General features: G+C 32.9%; 1 long non-coding RNA gene across 1 annotated transcript in view; it reads right to left on the reverse strand.

The window, feature by feature from the left end:
* The window catches only part of LOC126777608 (uncharacterized), a 185,987-nt gene extending 180,288 nt beyond the window's left edge, over positions 1-5,699 (reverse strand). Inside the window, exon 1 of the long non-coding RNA XR_007670066.1 lies at positions 5,686-5,699. This is a non-coding gene — a long non-coding RNA (uncharacterized LOC126777608). The remainder of the gene's footprint in view (positions 1-5,685) is intronic.
* Positions 5,700-6,000: the final 301 nt, after the last annotated feature.

Genomic DNA, 6,000 nt, shown 5'->3' on the forward strand with positions numbered 1-6,000 from the left:
ATACATACGAATAAAGTTTCCAATAATAAAGGATAATAAAGTTTTCAATAAAATTATGCCAGTATTATCAAGATATACATAAGCTATGTTTATTTGTAAATCTTCATTGGTTTTCCCATTTACCATTCCATTGAAGCGTACAATTCTTGCTCGTATATATCTGAACAGACATACGGTCGATATGAAAAACTCCTCCTATTTTCAGACAGGAAAAAATAGAAAGAAAAGCAAATTTTGAATTCAATTCAGGATCTTTTATAAGATTTCTAAATTCTCAGAGTATTTATTATAATCTATTAATAATGGACCTATTAGTTAATGTATTAATCGGTATTATTTATAAATGGTAAATAAAAACAGACTAAATCACGAGAGCGTAGACACAAGCAGGTCGTAGATGTCATAGCGCATAAACCTATATAATTGAAAAAAAAAGATATTTCGGCTGTCGGAGTCCGGAAAAGAGTTTTTATATATTTACCTTTCATCTGTGAAAAAAGGAAACTGGATGAATTTAATCCTCTCGGTGACAATCGACAAACAAGTCACTTCACTTTTATTTGTATGTTGACCCCGTGAATAGGATGACCATGATATCGGAATTAATAAAATATATATTTTTCGCTATTATATTATATGTTATTTTATTGATTTGTTGTAAGTCGTTTAATTAATTATAATACAAATTAATTTGACAGGAGATAATTAAAACAAAATTTAAATTACTGAAATGTCATCTCGTCCGATGTGATCGTGACAGTTGAACATTAACGGACTTTACAAATAATTCTATTTAAATTAATTATGAAAAACAAATGATAAAATCAGTGGTAAGCAATTTCCTATTGTTCCGTTTTGAGAATTATAATGCAATATTCAGTCAACACATTACGTCATTGTCTGGTCTACAGTTTACCGGAAAACTTTAAATAATTTTATACATTTTGTTGTTAAATTTTACGCATACTGTTAATATTTGTAAAATCCATTGACAAACTGAGGAGTAGTATATTTATATATGTATAAAGCCGAGAGTGGTTAGAACGCGTGAATCTTAACCGATGATCGTGGGTTCATACCCGGGCAAGCACCAAATACTTTTTATGTGCTTAATTTGTGTCTATAATTGATCTCGTGCTTGACGGTAAAGGAAAACATCGTGAAAAATGTATTCCATCAACCCACACTGAAGCACCATGGTGGAATAAGCTCCAAACGTTATCCTCAAAAAGGAGAGGAGGTCTCAGCTCAGCAGTGAAACATTCATAGGCTGATACTATACGGTATTTTATATATAGTTATCATTGGTTCAGACTGTATATACTACCGAAAGTAATGGTCTAAAACCTAAATAGTTACTCCAGGATTCGGATTATAATGAATGTATGAATTACTTACATATTTAATAAATATTTCCTGTATACAGTAACAGCCTGTTAATATCCTACTGCTGGGCCAAGGCCTCCTCTCCCTTTTTGAGGGGAAGGTTTGGAGCTTATTCCACCACGCTGCTCCAATGCGGGTTAGTAGAATACACATGTGGCAGAATTTCAATGAAATTAGACACATGCAGGTTTCCTCACGATGTTTTCCTTCACCGTCAAGCACGAGATGAATTATAAACTCAAATTAAGCACATGAAAATTTAGTGGTGCTTGCCCGGGTTTGAACCCACGATCTTCGGTTAAGATTCACGCGTTCTAACCACTAGGCCATCGCAAATATAAAAAAAAATGATTTACATTACTAAGTTTTTATAACCTGCATTAGAGCAGTGTAATAAGGTCCAAGCACTTTCCTCAAAAAATAGACCAGCAATGGGACATTAACACGGTGGTTATTTACTTCATCAATGTCCACTGTTATTTATTTAAACGAACTGCACTGCCATCTCCTTAATCCTCTGGGATCTTTTATTTTTTACCGTAATGGCGTATCCATAAGCTTTGGCTAGCTTTGTGGCAATGTATATGTGTTTGTAGTGAGCTTGTGTCGAATTTAAAATATACAGATTAATTCTATTTTTAAATCTGTATTTTTTTATTCGATATCCGATGTATCATTTTTTTTATCATATAATTTAAACTACCTATTATTCTAGTGTTAGGATTGTGTTCCGACTGGGCGTGGCCTAGCGGCTCGACTTGATCACGTGATGATCATAGTGGTGGGTACTGGCCCTGCCGAGCTCATCACCCGTTTACTTTATTGTTGTATAGATGTTTTGTTTTTTTTTTTTTACTATTAATAGGCCAGCGTTTGACCGTTGACTTGCCTGATGCTAAGCATCGACACGGTCTAAGATGTAGCATGCTTGCCTATAAGAAACCTGTTTACTCTAGATTTGAAGACACCAACATTGTACCTATCGGGAAATACGGACTCAGGCAAAGCATTCCAAAGTTTCGCAGTGCGAATGATGAATGTAAACTCAAAGCGCTTCGTACGTAGGCGGGGAATGATTTATCTCTTTTTAAAAACCTATTTCCATACTGTTTTCTAACACTAGTATTTATATATGTATATGTATACTATCTGTATTTTTTAAAAAGAAACTTTATGACGCGATAAAGTTGAAAACTATCAAGCAATCCATATGGTTAATATGGTTTTCAACCATGGACGAAGTGATTCAAAATAATAATAATAATAATAACATCCTGGGACATTTTTCACACACGGCCATCTATATCCCAAATTAAGATTGTCAAATCATGATTGACACAAATGTCTGTCCTGGGTGGGAATCGAAGCCACGACCTTCGGTGTGAAAGTATCTACCAACCACGCCAACCAGCTCCTCAAGATATATTAAAATATATTATACGTACAGGTAATTTACAATTTAATTGTATCAACACTTGACTATACTGAAACTATGGCCACCCTAACCACAGCAGACAGGCTGGCGACTTCCGTTACTAAATCAACGACTCTGTAACTTCCCGATCAAACTAAGAATGTTTCAAAGATAGCTATGTTACAAATAAGATCATTTTAAATTGGGTAAAATTTTATAGGACTAATAAAAAATAGTTTTAAATTAAGAATTATACAGATCTTTTAGGTTAAGTGGTAGTTAGATGTTGTATCGATAAGGATGTTGGAAATGCACTAAAGGTTTCATATATAAGCAGCGAGATTAAATACTCAAAATTAACAAAAATATTGTTGGTTATAAATTTTAAGAATTGTTCTACGTTTGAATTTTCTTTAAGGGCATTCATTATACTCAAAAATCGTTTTTCCGTCACTATTGATTCTTGGGTGAACTATTTATTATGTTTTTTTTTAAATATAATTTTACTTAAAATATAAATACAATTTACAAATTACCTTTATATCATTCTAGAATTTTAAATGCTGTAATGGGTTTGACATTTCATTAAGGCTTACGAGGTTTTTTTCTCATAATTTATCTTGTGGTTTTTGGTGTTCATTTTTTAATCGATTAGTTTGCGTAGATACTTTGTTAAATTACGTATATTAAGATAAGACGGATTAATTTGATACTAACCATATCATATATGTACAAAATTTGTAGTTTGCTGTCTATATGACGGTGCCGCGCGTTTGATGATACGGGGTTATCCTGTTAGACTGTCATGCGCCACTTCAGAATTAAACTTCGAAAGCAGCGAACATTGGCCATCTACATAGTACGGGAATATTACAACATATCCTATGAGGCGGCAAGTGTCCTAGGGAGCTTTTCGTCCTTGGACATTTAACCGTATATGTATGTTATATATTTTAGAAAAAGTATATTAATTTTTACACGTTAAAATGAAAGAAATATTTCGAAAGAAGCGATATATATTCTTGTTTATCACAAAATCTCAACCTTAGATGTTCGTATATCAAAATTGCATTTTAATAGTTTTAAGCATGGAGCAGAGTACGTGAGTTCCTTTCAGAAAAAGTTTTAAAAGCCACTTTAACGCTTTAATTTTTTGGAGCTGCGAGACTGAAGCTAATTTAGCTGTTTCTCAAATGAGTAGGTTTTTTCGTAGTTTTATCAAAGCTACGAAAAAACCTTTTCATAAGATGTTTTAAATTTTAACGTTTATGTTTACATCTATGTAATGTTATACGGAGTTTTATAGAAAGAAAAATATGTTACAGTAAAAGAAATAAGACTATGAATATGTTGTTTACATCCTCAAAAAAGTTTCTATTTGAATTAAATTTAATTCAACAAAATTGCTCATGCTATCAAAATATGCTTAAAAATAATCCATAAGTAAAAAAGTAGTATTAGCAACGTCAAGCCATGGAAAGGAATATACGATGAGAGGGTAGAGAATTCAATCGACTTTAAAATATAATCCGTTACAACATCAGGGCGTCTGTGAAATATATATATATATAGCAAATATTTCAATAAATCGCCTCCCGGTTTTCTTAATTCAAAAATTATAAACAATTTTAAAATTTAACATGCAAATCCATTTTTTTTTTGTTTTAATTTGACTATTAATAAAAGTGTAATGCTTCTAAATGTATAACGGAATTTTGTAACTCGTTTCGTAAATTTATTCAAGTGAATAGGAATGCTTCATGGTAATATTTTTAATACATAAATTAGGATGATTTTTTAAAAATATCTAACCGAAAAATCTAATTAAAAATATCATAAAATTATAAGTGCTTTAATTTTATAATCAGTTACACTACGCAGTTTCGTCCAATTTTAATTTCGTTTATTGACGTAACAAGCGTTATATGTTCATTTTATTATTATAAAATGTGAAATACTCACACGGTTCTTTGAGCACGCCCCTTTATGTACACTCATAAGACTTCAGAGTACATTGCGTCAGGTAGAACAGTAGTTTAAGCGTTACTTGCCGTCTGAGTAGTTCTTAAGTAAAACGTTTTGAGTTGTCTGCGTTGCATGCTGTGATTAAGCTAGCTTTACTTAAATCTTAAAGTATATAGCATACGTATTTCTAGTTTGAATTTTATTTTTTTACCAGTTACCAAATTTTTTGTGTGAAAAAATTGTCTATATATAACGTTCATTTTGAAGATGTGTGAGACAATTAGGATGGATGTATAGGAAGGTACTCACTGGACGTTCTTTGATATAGAGGATAGAGGACGAGTAGAGGATTTCCCAACGTAGTTTTGTGATCATTACCCACCAACAGTAGTTAGTTTTAAAGTCACACAATACACAGACATTTTAGTTACTTGTATAATAATTTATAGTAATTGTCCCTTCACTAATTGTAGTGATTTTATAACAAATTGCGGAGGTAATCAACGCGCGCGCTGCATTGATTATAAACAAGCAACTGAGCGGGGGCGAGGGAGGAGCGAATAGGGACAAGGATTGAAACTCTCGTTTGTGTGCGTGCGAGTATTACCAATGTAATTTAGATTAGCCAACTACGCAGGAGATATTATAGTGCGCAAGTGTGTGCGCAAACACAGGTGCACTTTCTATTCCCTAACTCTCATAATCTGATGGGACGGCAATCCGACACGACCGGAAAGAGTTCAGGCGTAGGACAAACAGCTTTACGTGCTGTCAGAGGCACGAAAGTGTACACACTTTCAACTTCCATACTCCGGGCTGCAACTGAGAATTTTCTGACAGAAAAACCCAATAACTTTTTAATGGCTCGACCTGGGAATTGAAACCAGGACCTCCGGGTCTGCGGCCTCACATCAAGCCACTAGACCAACGAGGCAGTCATTTTATATTCAATTTTATTCCATACATATTAATTATATGTATTTATTGTTTATTATTTAGTTTTATTTATTTACTAAATGGCGCAGACAGAAGGATTAGCTAAATCCGGGGCTATGCCAGTGTGGATTTCATTTTTCAATGAAAATCCTTTAAATACGGCCATTTTAACGTATAAAAGATAACTTATTTGCACTACATAAATCAAACTCAACACTGTTATTGAACTTAACTTTTTATTAAAGTAACGAAATCGATATTACAATTAATCGAGCGAAACGGTCTTGGTCAAGGATACA

The sequence above is a fragment of the Nymphalis io genome, chromosome 23 (genome assembly GCF_905147045.1).
Source record: "Nymphalis io chromosome 23, ilAglIoxx1.1, whole genome shotgun sequence".
NCBI lineage: Eukaryota > Metazoa > Arthropoda > Insecta > Lepidoptera > Nymphalidae > Nymphalis > Nymphalis io.